At 34.9% G+C, this 15,064-nt stretch overlaps 1 protein-coding gene across 7 annotated transcripts in view; it reads left to right on the plus strand.

Annotated features, from left to right (window-relative positions):
- LOC109094669 (histone-lysine N-methyltransferase PRDM16-like) overlaps positions 1 to 15,064 on the plus strand; it is a 221,913-nt gene that overhangs the window by 110,044 nt on the left and 96,805 nt on the right. The window lies entirely within an intron of this gene.

A 15,064-nucleotide genomic window follows, 5' to 3' on the forward strand; every position in this document is an offset into this window, starting at 1 on the left:
CTATAACATCATCCATCTATTTTTCTCACACCCCACCCTTTGTCTCTAAGAAGCATCTGTGTCAGACAGAAAACTCGCTGTTATTAGGAAAGCTGAAAGATTTCTTAAGTCAAATCCCAACAGACAGACAAAGACAAGAAAAAGAGCTTCTTTCATTTATTGATCCTTTGCTTTTAACCCGTTATCCCTTCTTCACAACACAAACACTTAGAGATGCCTATCTGATTCTGTCCATATCTGTCCAGCGCCGACCCTCACACGAACACACACACACAAGCCTTGATCTGAGCTCTTTTAGATGTAATCCACCACACTGTGTCCCAAAAGTGTGCACGTGTGAGTGAGTACATGTGTGTGTGTGACACGTACGTTTACAGTGAACTGACAATGATAGTACACAGAGACAAAGATTAATTATAGAAAATCAATGTGTTGTAATTGTATTTGAAACAGATCGCCTCCGGCATTGTGCCTGCGTGGTCTGGCTGGATATGAAAACATTTCGCTTTGTAAATGTAGGTAAAACAGGAGGCTGATGTTTTAATGGGAAGGAGATTAATGGCTCTTTTGACAGGCTCTCTGAGACGGTATCAGTGCTTTTGTGGCCCCTGCTGTGCCCCATCTTTCATAGACTTTAAAAATGCCCAGTGTTATTTTAACTTACACTGTTTATATCTAGGAGTGATAAAGGTCTGATAGTACAATCATGGCAATTTTTGTGAGAAAATTTACAATTTTTGTAAAAGCACCAATACTGAAATGTTAGCCAATAGCCAATTAAAAAATAATAATAATAATAAAAAATATATATACTTATTGCAATATTTTATATGATATACATTTGGAATTACAATAAATAGTCCCAACACTATACTATGTGAACAACCTACAATTGTTGGTGGATTGTTTGTCAGCTTATTGACAGTTTTTGTCAGCTTATTGACAGTTTTTATTGTAAGTTTTTAATAATTTAAAATATAATAAAATGTAATGTGATCACTTTTTTTTATACATTTTAATAAGTATGTTGTTTCATTTTTAAATAAATATATGTTATACTGAGTGAAGATAAATATTATTTTACCCATATTTTGACATTTTAGTTTTCAAAAAAAGTTCTATGAAACAATCAAGTTTAATCTTTATTTGTATTTAATATGCGTAATTTAATTTGAAACACATTTTTTTATTTAATTTAATATATAGTTGGAGAACATTTAAGGGAAAAAAATTTATATTAATAATCTTTCAAGTTTAGCTTGAAAAAAAATGCATAGTATTTTTTTTTCTTCACATTTTAACTATATATAATAAATTATTATTATTATTATTATTATGCTTAAAAAAATTACAAAAAAGTATGATATATATATATATATATATATATATATATATATATAGATTATATATATATATATATATATATATATATATATATATATATATATATATAGATTGAAGGTAGATTAAAGAAAAATAGCCATTTTTGAATTGTACCTTAATATTTCTAGCTCTCACCCATGCCATGTGGCACATTGCACCATTTTTTTTGTTTTCTTCTTTTCACAGAAAGGTGAAAGAAGAGTTGCTTTACCCATTAACATCAGTAAAAGCAGGTCTGTCCGCAGGGGAAATGAATCTCTAATGTTATCTTAACTGAACCAGGAAAATCTGCTCCTGTAAAAATATCATCTCAAGCAACCCTGCTAGTTTATGGCATCTGATTATGTCCCCAAATACATTACAGGTCAGGAGGGGCATCGTGCAGCCCTGAGGCGAGTCGCCTCAAATGTGATGATTGATTGATTATCATGATAATTTGTTTGAAATGATAATCTGGATATAATAATCACCGCCGTTCACCCCCTGCCTCGTGCTGCATTTTCATGCTTTCTTGTTCCCCTGTATAATGCGCCTCCATCAGAAATGGCCTCTGGTTATGGAGGCGTAGTAACAGGGGCCTCCCGGTTGGGTCCTCAGGGGCTGGGGGCCCCATTGATGAATGATGACCCAAAGGAGCCTGAAATCAGAGAGAATAAACAGGGGGAAGAAGAGAAGAGGAGAGGGACAGGGAAGGCTGGTAACTATCTGTAGCGGGGGGCAATTATACGCCAGGCCAGGCAGCCCCAGGGGCAGCAGATCACTCTGAAGAATGCAGAGGGGTCCTGACCACCCAATACACCCACACACAAACACATACGTTGGGACCGATGGGAAAGGAACGGAGAGTTTTTGCTTTTTCATGAAAAAGCATTAAGAGAATTTGACAAGCTAATCATGTGTCGTTTTACAAGCCTGATCTGAATGACAATCGCAAAATTACCCTTCATAATGAGATTTCAAAGCACATAAAATGTTTTACGAGTGCAAACACAAATCTAAGCGATTCGAGCGCAAAACTAGTTTTGCGTCTGAACACTTTTAACAGCGCTTTCTAACTGTCAGGAGCTCATTCGAAGGAAAGTAATTTCCACGCTGGAACATGCCTGTTCAATTAAAACAGAAAGCTTTCTCATGCACTCCAGCACTAGATGGTCTGAAATCACGGAAGACGTTTAGCTTTTTCTGTCACTACAAGGGGAGGAGGGCTGTGTAGAAATAATATTTGTGGTTTTTAGCATGACTATGAGATGACTTAATGATAATATCCCTTCTCGGCCCCTGGCTCGGTTACGTTTTAATGGCCCCTGACTGACAATCTTTCTTTCTGTGTGGGTGCTTGTTGAAGTGGCATGTTATTTAGAAAGATACTTTCTCTTATTTGAGGAGAACGGTCAATTAGGCCGTGTATGATTGTTTAGATACTTCTTCAGGTGTGATAGCTGCTCAGCTCATATAGTAGGTCAAATTAAATCATAATTGACCTACAGTAATGTATCATCAATGCAATAACTATGAAACAGCATTTTTTTCAACCCCTCCCTTCCAGCCAACTGTAAAAAAGAGAATGCTAATCTCAATCCAATCAATTCCCGAAGAATATGGACTATTCAAGTCAATTTGTTTCTAACTCAATAAGCATTTCACTAAATAATGACAGAACTTAAATAGCTGCTATTTGCGATATTTGCATCACACACACTGTTCACGAACCTCGCGTACACGTAATAACTAGGGCTTTAGACTTCAGTTTATCTTCGATACACAAAAGAAGATGTTTTTAAAGTTCCCATTTTATGGGTAATGAAAGTACATATTTTGATTTGGAAAGCACATATAACAGGTTGACATGCATGCAAGGTCAAAAACACTTTCATTGTCTAATAATATGGATTTATTTTTATTTTATTTGTTTTTATTTTTACATTATTTTCGCTCAAGGATTCATTTTTCCAAACTCCTCCTTTGCGTGATGCTATTTGTGGTGATTGGTTCGATTGGTCTCATTTTAATGTCATCATGCCTGTAATGCCTGATAAAGCAGTGTTTGTGAGCGCAGTGCTGCTTTGTTTACAGCGTTACCGGGGAAGCCACTGTTTTTACCACTCCTAAAGTGGCACCTAGTGGCAAAGAATGAATTTGCATTTCATTCAGACCAATGGAGAAGACCAACAAGTGGGTGTGCAATATGCTAATGTTTCATGATGACGTCAAAATGAAACGCTTGGGATTCGTTTTAAAAATGACTCATTTCAATGATTCAGAGTCGACTCTTTTTGTTTTAGAGAGAGAGACGATAACTTTATACATGGTGCACTTTCAGATTTAAACCTTTGCAGGATGTTTTCATTCACTTAGAGCTGTGTTACACACTGCATGAAAGCTCATTTTTAAAAATCCATAATATGGGCTCTTTAATGAAACCCGAGAGATTTCTTTCCTTCAGTTGAAAGTCCAGTCCACCAAAATTTTGATGCTTCAGAAAGAACATAGTGAAATCATAAAAGTAAGATAATCCATAATTGAGTGGTCTAATTCAAGTCTTGCTTGACGCATACGATCAAACTAATTGGTTCACATGTGTCAAGTACGCTTGACTGTTGACCATTTTTGATGTGCTGTATGTATGTGTGTTATTTAGTATTTATATGTGAATGAAAGCCTATATTAAATTTGTTTCTCATAAAATAAGCAATTGTGTTTCTTTAGAAGACTTGGATTCAAACGAATGGAAGGGTACAAATATTGTCTTTTGACTGTCTCTTCGTCTTCTCAGAGCGCACACATGCATAGATACACGTACATAAAAACCCCTGAAATATGTGAAGGTTGTTTGTGAGGGCGGATACGAGACATTTTTTATCTGGCCTCTTATTCCCAAAGGCCTCTCCTGTCATACTATCGCTCCTCTTTGACAAGAACAGAAAACAAATGTCTCTTTCTGCCACATCTGTGGGAATTGTCCTTTCCAGAGCAGAATGCTGTCATTATCCCTGATCTTCCCAGCGTTCGCAGGACTAGAGCCTCGGATACAGTGTGAAAAGTAAAATGTGTGTGTGTGAGATTGTGAAAGAGCGAGATCAGTGATTGAGGACGGAATGAAGCATTGTGGACAGAAGCCGGTCTGTGACGGCGCAGCTCCGCTCGGCTGTGCTGGAATTCAAGTGGGAGCGAGTGAAGAGGGACGCAGAGCAAATAGAAGGCTGCTGAATGAGCAGTATATTAACTATTTAAAACACCATCACTCTGTTTTCTCTCTATGATGTCTGAAGGGAACTTTCCTCAACTGTCTGCGAACAAAGACAGGATAAAGTGGCTCGCTTTGTCTTTACTCAAAGTCCTCTTCTATTTCTCTGAGTGGGTGTTCATTAATTCAGTTGTGTGAATGAAGTCTGAGCCGCTCTCATACAGTATAATAACATGCAACCGGGCTGCTGTTGACATGGAAACCCTTTCTAAAGACGTTATAGGCTTGGGACGGTTAGGGTGCCCTCGCAGTAATGGTGGTCTGAGACCCTCTCGTGCTCTTTCCGTACGGGGGACGCATTTGTTTTTGCTGTCTCAGAGCAGGGACAGCCGTGTCCCCAGGCCCATTTCTGGACGGCAACTATGTGTGCAGTGGCCCCAAAACTATTTGAACACTAAACTCCTGAAATGTCACTGCGTTATGTAACAAAATATCAAAGCAAGTGGCATTTATTTTAAAGAGAATGATAGCACACACACAGTTTGCAAGCAAAATAAAAAGTATTTTGTTTGGTTTAAACGACTGATACTGTTTTAGAAAATGTGACTCTTTGTGGTTGTCAGACTTTTTTTTCTTTTTTTTTTTTTAAAGAAATTAATTTGTCATGAATAAAGACACTTTAAATTTATTAAAAGTTACAGTAAACACATTTATAATGCTAAAAAAAATCTTGCAACCTTTTCAAGTAGTTGCTTATCAGCATATGTATAACTAGCATATTGGCTGTTTATAAAGCACATATTAATGCATGACAATATTTCAGATCCCTTAACCCTAATACCTTAACATAATTACTACAACAACTACATTACTTACTATCAATAAACTGTAAATTAGGAGTGAATATGTGTTAATAGTGAATATGTGTTCCCTATTTTAAAATGTTACCAAAAATCCCTTTATCAAATAAATACTGTTCTTTTGGACTTTCTGTCATCAAAGACTTAAATAATTCTTCACAAAAATATTAGGCACCACAACAAACAGTGTTTTCAACACTGATAACAAAGAAAGTTTCTCAAGCAGCAAATCAGCATATTAGAATGTTTTCTGAAGGATCATGTGACACTGAAGACTGGAGTAATGATCACAGGAATAAATTGCATTTTTAAAATATATTAAAACAGAAAATGCTTATTTTAATTTGTAACAAAATTAGACAATATCACTATTTCACTGTATTTTTATTTAAAAGAACAATCAAACAAATAATAGATAGATAGATAGATAGATAGATAGATAGATAGATAGATAGATAGATAGATAGATAGATAGATAGATAGATAGATAGATAGATAGATAGATAGATAGATAGATAGATATTGCAGCTTTGGTAAGCATAAGAGACTTCCTTAAAAAAGAAAGAGAAAAAAAAACCCTTCAAAATCTTACAGGCTCCAAATATTACAGTATATATGGACATACATATATGCATAACTCATGTGGCTCATAACACTGTTATTTTCATTACATAAAATGGCTTTTGCAACATGTTTAACTCTCGTAATGTAATGCTGATACTTGAGCGGAGTAAGAAAGAGAATGAGAGAGAATGATAAAAGGGAAGAGCAGGCCAGAGGAATGCCTGAATGCCCAGGAGAGAGACTCTGCCAGTCAGCCGCTGTCTGACACAGAGAGAGCCACTTGTCTGGAGGCTGTGCCCAACCATCTGAAGGTCATGTGAAAGCAAACCACCTCGTTCCTGGACACACCAAATCACCAAATCTGGATCACTTCATCCAGCGACAGAAAACTATCAAAAGAAATGGGTCTACCAGAGACAGAAGAGGTGAACAATATTGCTCAGATGTTTCTCAGTTTCTCTTCAGGTTTTTCTCAACTTTTCTCACAAAATGTATATTGGCAAGGAAATGTTAATTTACACTTTGTTTCAATAGTCCACTTTAGACGCTCTTCTAACCATAAGTCACTTTGCAACCACATGTCAACTAACTCTTATAGTAGCATGTTAAGTTAGGGTTAGTAATAAGTTGACATACAGTACTTGCAAAGTTACCCACACACTGTAAAAAAATAAATCTGTGACATTTACGGTAAAATACTGGCAGCTGTGGTTGCCAGAACTTCACCGTAAAAAATATGGTAGCAACATTTTAGGTTTTACAGACTTAACTTAAATTCAGTATTCCATTAACTGATGTAATGTTAATAAACCAACATATTGAAGTGTTAATATCTGTTTTGAACCATTGTAATGCACTGATAACCACCAAAAACAGGTGGTGATGAGAAAGTCACATGATGAACCAAAGCTCATAACAAACAGCTTTTCTACGAGTTGAGGAGGGCAATACTTATATATAGAAGGTGCACAGTGTCATTCACACAAACACTAAACCCCATCATGATGACACACATAAAACTGAAATAATGCAATAAACATTAATTTAACAACATTAGATATAAAATTTAACATTAATGTACACAACTGATAAGAAAAACTAAGAAGAAACATGTTATTTCAACAATAACAAATAATAAGCAACTACTATAGTTAATAGTGATTATGGGTCCCTATGCTGTTATATGTGTTAGTAGAATCTCTAAAATGGACCAGCGAAATAAAGTGTTGCCAACTGTTCCCCCAATCGACACAAATATTTCCTCCTTAAAAATGTCACTTTATTGATTGAATCCTCCATACTAGTAGGTTGTATTCATCAGCAGATTCGATGTGATTTGGCTCGTTGTTTTTGAATCCCAGTGTATTTCTGTGTGAGTATGTAATGTATTGATAGCATATAGAAAAGCTGCTACACAAGTTAGCACATTGTCTAAATCTAATTTTGGCACGCTGAAAATGTTTCAGACCTGTAATCCCAGTGACCAGCTTTAGCTGGTTTCTGATGTCATTCTGCTTAACTGACCTCATTTCTTAGCCGTGTCAGTATTCCTTGATAAATGGTGTTTTTGAATCACTCTTATCTCTGTGAATTGTGTTGTCACTAGCATGCTCACCACTCCACCGTCTTGCAAAATCCCTTTCAAAAGCAGATCCAGCTGAAGTTCACAAACAGCTCGTTTCTCATCCTATTGTGGTGCCTGTCACAGCAGAAAAGAGCCCAAATCCCCGGTTTGTTTAGGAGATCATGTGATAAATGCTACGGCGCTAGTGTTCAGGACGGCTGACCTGAGAGTGCACTGCAGAGGCTGGACTCCAGCGCTGATCATGCGCTTTCACAAACATTTTGTTTGCCGAAGAATCTGCGAAAGCTTTCTACAGTAGTTATATTTGCAAATAAATAATAATCTTTATGAGAATGTAACTTATTTGGAAATGAGGGTTATGATGCTATTGATCTTCTCTTTACTCTGAAATGATGAGTCCCTGATGAATCCTCAAGGAAAATAATGCAATGTTATTTGGATTGGAATTTTTGTGGTGCAGAGCTATTTAGATCTACAGTACAGTATGATTAGGCAATAAAGTCATATCAAAGGTGCTGGAAAACCGACAACACTGTCTTGAGTGCCTTACAACATTTATTACATAATAACAACAATTTTGCATTAAAACATTGTTTTATTAAACAAACATGTTAGCTGCAAAAACTTTATTAAATTAAATTAAATTTAATAATAAATTAAATGAAATGAAATATGTAAATAAAATAAAATAAAATAAAATAAAATAAAATAAAATAAAATAAGTTATATTTTAATGATGTAAAATATCCATGACGTGCTATGAAAACAGGTGAAAAAACACCTCAATTTTCTTAAGAGGCCCAAATATAGCAACAATATGCAGTTTCTATTGTGGGGGGCAAAATAATAATAATAATAATAATAATATATTTTATTATATATATATATATATATATATATATATATATATATATATATATATATATAATATATATATATATATATATATATATATTAAGTAAAAAGTTATTTTCATATTTACTTAAAAAAAAGACAAAAAAATAATAATAAAGATTTCACAGACATGAGAACCATGAGTTGAAGGGGCATGGTTTTATAATTATACTAAAAGACCTTTTACTTGCTAATCAATCGGATGTCAGAAGGCATGTAGTAGATTGTTTACTTTAGGTTTTTTAGCAAAGGTTTGGCCATGTTGATCATTTAGATGCCTTAAAATGTTGCATGTCAAATAAGATGCAGTAGGATTTATGCACAGCTGTTGTTGAACAGGTGTTGCACATCAGAATTGTTAATACATCATGCATTTAAGTACAAATGGAATGCTCATACAATTGTATTAAACATTAATTGCATTAATTGCATTTTACTTATAAAATGTCATATTATTCATATCTGATTTTGCAGCTTCAAATGATTGTTGACAGGGAAATTGTTGACAGAAATGTGTAATTGTTGTCAGGAGGAGCTGTATGTATTTGTAGTGTTTTCCATTAGTATGGTGAGCGGTGCGACGTGTCTGTTTTGTTGGACCGCACACATGAGCAGATAAACCCCTCTTGAAGCTGAGTGTTGTTCTAGAGGAATCCAGATGTGTGTGGATGTGCGGGTGGAAGTTAACATGACTCCATCTGTGGCACACATGGGAGAGATCGTGTAGTAGTGGGAACGATTCAGGGTCACTCGCAGCCTGAGCCCTTGATTTTTCACAGGTTCTCTGTTATCAATGAGCCAAACTTCACACACACACACACACACACACACACACACACACACACACACACACACACACACACACACACACACACACACACACACACACACACACACACACACACACAGCCATTAAAGCCACTATGAGTAGCACTTAACTGTTTAAAAATGGTAAGTCAGAGTTAAATTATAAATCACAAATTACTATTTTAACAACAACAACAACAATGATGATGATGATGATATAAATTATTAAGAAAACCCAATTAGCAGTAAATTAGCAGTAAATATATATATTTTTCCTGTTTTTTTTTTTTTGGTTTAAATGTATATACATATTATTGCAAATCTTTTTAATAGTTCAATCAAGAACTGAGGACACTGTAAAAGAAAAAAAAGGGGTAACCCAAAAATTAAACATATAAATTACTGTTTTTATCAAAGTAAAAACTTTTATTTTACATCACTGAATCAACCTACACTGTTAAAAAAGTAAGCATGTATTTCTAACACTTTAATCAAATCAATCAAACTACAGTAATTTAACAAATATACAATATTCACCTTTTTTTTTAAAGCTTATTTTTTATAAACTGTAAGTCAATCTAATTTGATTATGCTTAAGAATTTACCTGCGTTTTTAGGTTGAAGGGGGTGTTTTTTTTCTTTTCTTTTATTTATTTGTTTTACAGTGATATACATCAATTTAAACCAACAAAACAAATTATGTATGGGTTAAATTGGGTAGAAACAAGGTAATAATTGCAGGTTGCCACTGTTTACAGTGTAAAAAAATGACTGAATTGATGAAAAATGTTATAAAAGTGCTACTTTAGAGAAGCTAATTTTTTAAAAGGGAAGGAGTAACTGGTCTTAAAATCCTGTTAATCATTCATTTGTTAAAGTTAATATCCAAAAGCCAGACTTTCATAAAATGTAGTTTATGAATTTTACCACATCAGTAGAACAATTTGACTCCATGGCATGGTGCTTTTCACATTTTGTGCTCCTGCTTTTCCAGAAATTTGTAAAAATCCAGTTACCGAACAAAAGCAGTCCTTGTTCGGGGAAATAAAGCAGCACTAAAACAAAGGCACTGTGGATGGAATTAGTCAGTAAGAACATGGGGAGGTTTAAAGCTTTCGCAGTTCGCACCCAGATTCAGATGTGTTAATAAAACAGGGATTCAGCCCCCTCCTCAGCATTTGGGCTTTGAGGGTTTAATCTTTATTATAGCGCATTACCCCACCGCGAGCTCTCTGGTCCCGCCTGGCACCGCAGAGCCGCTCAAATGAACTGTTAAATAACTCCACCTAATCCTGAGCCCTGAAACAATAGGTGCTTGGAACATCCATTTTCCATCCATCAATCAAGCGCTTAGGCTTTGGAGATTTATCATTATTTATACATGTAGAAAGTGGCGGGCGTCTCGGGACAACCTCGCTAGAATCCTGCAAAGAAGGCCTGAGCATGAGGGAGGCGAGAGGGAAAGAGTCTGCTTCAGCCTCAGATCAGCTGATGCTAACAGTGTGTTTCCATAAGAAAGCTGTTGATTCGATCCAACATCAGCCTGTGTCTCTTTGGCTGGGTCATTGTTTAAACAGGGAGCCTTTTCCAGTTTTTATTACTTCCTCTCAAATGAACATTGCATTTAAATGCATCTCAAGCTACGGTAGATAAAGCTAAATTTTCATAAAATTAGCACATAATTAAGCCTCCAGCAAATCTATAATGTGCTACTTAGAAAAATAATTTTTGCAGAAATTTCAACAAATATCAAATTTAAATCATCAGTTTTTAGTATGGAAAACTTTCTTTTAGGAAATGTTCACTAATAGGTTGAAAAAAAAAAAAAAACTGGGAACCTTTATTTTAAGAGGGTAAATAGAGAGAAATTGCCAATCAATTTTAGGAGTTTTTGCACAATAAAAATGTGGATATTTGCTAATAAAGAAGGGGGAAGTAGGGATTAGGCCAAAAAAAAATCATATTTTGTGAGACTGATTTAGAAATAGAAAACAAAATAGAGATAGAAAAAAAGGAAAACATCTTAAAATATATAATAAATATATCATATCATATAATAAAAGAATAATGATGATCATGATTAATCGCACTCAAAATAAAAGTTTTTGTTTACATTATAAACTGTATGTATGTGTACTGTTTATATGATGTATATATAAATAGACAAACATACAGCATAAATTTAGAACATATTTACTTTTATACATTTATATATTAATATTCTTATATTTTATAACATAAATATATTTAATATATAAACAAAACATATTTTTTCTTAAATATATACATGCATGTGCTTGTATTCATATATACATAATAAATATACACACTACACACACATATATAATGTAAACAAAAACTTTTAGTTTGGAAGCGATTAATTGCGATTAATCATTTAACAGCACTAATATATATATATATATATATATATATATATATATATATATATATATATATATATATATATATATATATATATATATATATATATAAAACAAATGCAAATACACATACATATATATGAGACATGTATTGACACATGTAAAAATTAGCATCAGATATTCATGTGCAATTTTTATTTTTTTATTTTTTTGGCACTTGTGTGAGTCACGTTTTGTGTTATGACCCAGATAAAACAGAGTTCTTTATTTAAAAAAAATAAAGCCCAGTTTATTTTGCCTCTAGGATGGAAACATTCATTTATGCAAATGAACAGTTGTGGCCTATTTGTTAATTAGGACATAATGCTCAGCGTCGGTTACACATAACCGTGTGGCGACATAACCTCGTGACTCTCAGGGTGCGAAAGGCCTTCATCACAACAAACACAGATCATTTAGTGTCGCAAACAGCAGGCTTCATTAAATAAAGCAACGCGGAGGAACAGGACGGTCTGAATATCCGCCAGTCATTAGGATAATTAAAGAGGAAAAGCAATTGAGTAAACAAGGTTGTTAGGCTGTCACCCCTAATTAAGCCATTAAAGTGAGGAGGGGAGAGAGTGTCGTGTTAATTACCGACTGCTCGTCGAGAGGAGGCTTCGACACTGGAATTATCTGATTGAGAAACAATGATTAGCCGAAGCAGGGGGCAGTGGGGGGAGAGATGCTCGGGACAATACGGCCGTCTCCTGCCTTTCACTTCATCCCCAATAATCCCTTCAGTCTGTGAAACAGCCCTTTCACATTATACACAGCTATGATGAAAAGAGAATAAAGACCATGAAGGGTTTTCAGACTCGCTTAAGTCCTTGGCATCATGTTCTGCTAAATAAGTATATAAGTAACAAATATTATTTGATTTCCTCTGAAGGTTTTTAGTTTCTGTGTACCTCTCTCTGTCTGTAGAACAAATAAATGAATCAAATTATACAGACCGGACACAGAACACAAGCAGACGGAAAAAATGCAAATTCCCCCTTAATGCAGGCATTATCATATAAAATGTGCTATTACATGATGCGATGCAGAACATTAGTCAGGAAATCACAAAGACCCCGGTGCAATAATTCACAATACAGAGCAATACAGACAAAGCACCGCCATTTATTTTGATCGAAGCGCTCCAGCAATTCCACCTGTAAGGCCTTCCTACTGTATAATTTTGTGTGTGAGTGTGTAAAGGACAGATTTTGTATATGTAGGCCTGCGCATTTTCAGCAAAAGAGAAATGAATGTAACATGCAGCGTTTTTTTGTCTAAGTAAATGCACATTGCAAAAATTGTATGGTATTTTTTTCTTGTATAATATCTCAAAGGGATTGTTCACACACACACACACACACACACACACACACACACACACACACGCACACAAAGTCATCATTTCAGTCAAATAAAATAAAATAAAATAAGATTTAATTAAATAAAATTATAATTTAAAAAATAAATAAATAAACAAACGTCGCTCAGGATCAGCGTCTGTTTGGTTACCAACACTCTTCAGAATATCTTCTTTTGTGTTCAGTCGATGAACGAAACTTATTCAGGTTTAAAACAATATGTAAATAATGACAGAATTTAAATTTTTGGATGAACTGTCCCTTTAAGTCATTTTGCTTCTCCAGCAAATGTGTCTTGATTTAAGAATGTTTAGATATCTGTCCTGGAAAACATGACAGAAATATTAATATTTGATTTTTGCGGTGCATTTCCGGTATGTTAGACAGGGTTTTTCAGGTGCTCAAAGCACAGGATTTGCTGCCTACGTATACCCACACCTTAGTAAAAGTGCCTTCATTTACAAGAAAAGATGATTAGTTGGTAAATTTTCATCTTTGATCACAATAATGCTTTCTCGGAGTTATCAGGCCCTCATAAGCTGCTTTACCACCCGTTCCCTTTTGTCATTACGCAGGATTTGATTTAAGATCTCGTCCATAATGGCAATGGCGGCTTGACAAACATGACTTCTTAGCAGGTGATTTGCGTCAAGTATTTTTTCTGAAACATAAATGAATTAGCAATAAAATGGACTTAGAGCCCTAATAGCAGGGGTGCCCATTATTGCAGCTCTAATCACTAAAGAGATGCCATTCAATTGCCTGGAGAAGGCGCGTTTTTGGGCGGATTTCATAAAGTAACACGTTTGTAATGGAAGGCGCACTGCTTGAGCTGAAGCGCGGGAAGCTTTTCTGTACATGTGAGTTTTGATTACCGCTGGCAACAGGCTCTTAGCTCGCGCTGGAGGCAGGGGCCGAGCTGAAAGGGTCCCAGCGTGCGCACGCTGCCTCTGAAATTACGGCGACCCAGAAAGTGCTCCTCTGCATTTATAGTGCATTTAATCAGTGGCCGACTTTTTGATAGTCAAACAATAGTTAATTACAGTAGCACCTGCCTGAGAGGTCGGGGTGGATCGTTGTTAATGAGGGCCGTGCGGCGCCTGCATCTTTTCCCGGAATATATAAAACTCCAGGGATGCACCGCATGGCTTCCTCGGCCCGCCACTTCCACGCGTCGCTCACTGTGAGATGATTGACGGCAGAGACGGGGGAGAGAATGGAGAAATGGACTTTGATTCCATCTCTTGTGTTTGGAGAAATTATATATCTTTGCTCTCAACTTCAGAGAGAGAGAGAGAGACTGAAAGCGGGGGTTGGGTGGAAGGACAGCTCGCTTCCATAAGTTGGTTTAATGTTAATTTTCTCTTTATTTGTAGCCCATTTCCTATTATAAGTATTTAAAATTGTGAAACGTTATTCGTTTATTTCAAGGTCAGTTGCATGCATGAAACCAATTAAGTGCAGTTACAAGTGATTTTATGTTTGTTAGCTTTTTTCCAAAACTCTCTTAAATTAGAATTATGAGATAATGGGCTATGTTTTTTAATGAAATAGTTATTTATTTATTTATATTTATGAGATAATGGGCTATGTTTTTTAATGAAATTAATACTTATATACTTTATATATATATATGGTCATATATATTCATGCCACTGTTTGCTTGAGTGGTTTAGATTTGCATTTAAGGTATATTTTATTATTTTAATTTTTTTTATTTAAGTTAATTTTTCATTACTTGATACCTGTGTTTTTTTTTTTTCTTTTTTTTTTTTAGCAAGGATGCAATAAATCAAAGTGACTGAATATATTTATAATCTTGCAAACCATTTTAATTTTAAAAAATACTAAGCAAATCAGCATATAAGTATGATTTCTGAAGGATCATGTGACACTGAAAACTGGAGAAATGATGCTAAAAATGTTTTATTGCGTGTTTGATCAGCTGTGATGAGCATAAGTGAGGCAAAAAATAAAATAAAATAAAAAAACATTAAAAAATTCCA

Source organism: Cyprinus carpio, chromosome B8 (assembly GCF_018340385.1).
Source record: "Cyprinus carpio isolate SPL01 chromosome B8, ASM1834038v1, whole genome shotgun sequence".
In the NCBI taxonomy this organism is placed as follows: domain Eukaryota; kingdom Metazoa; phylum Chordata; class Actinopteri; order Cypriniformes; family Cyprinidae; genus Cyprinus; species Cyprinus carpio.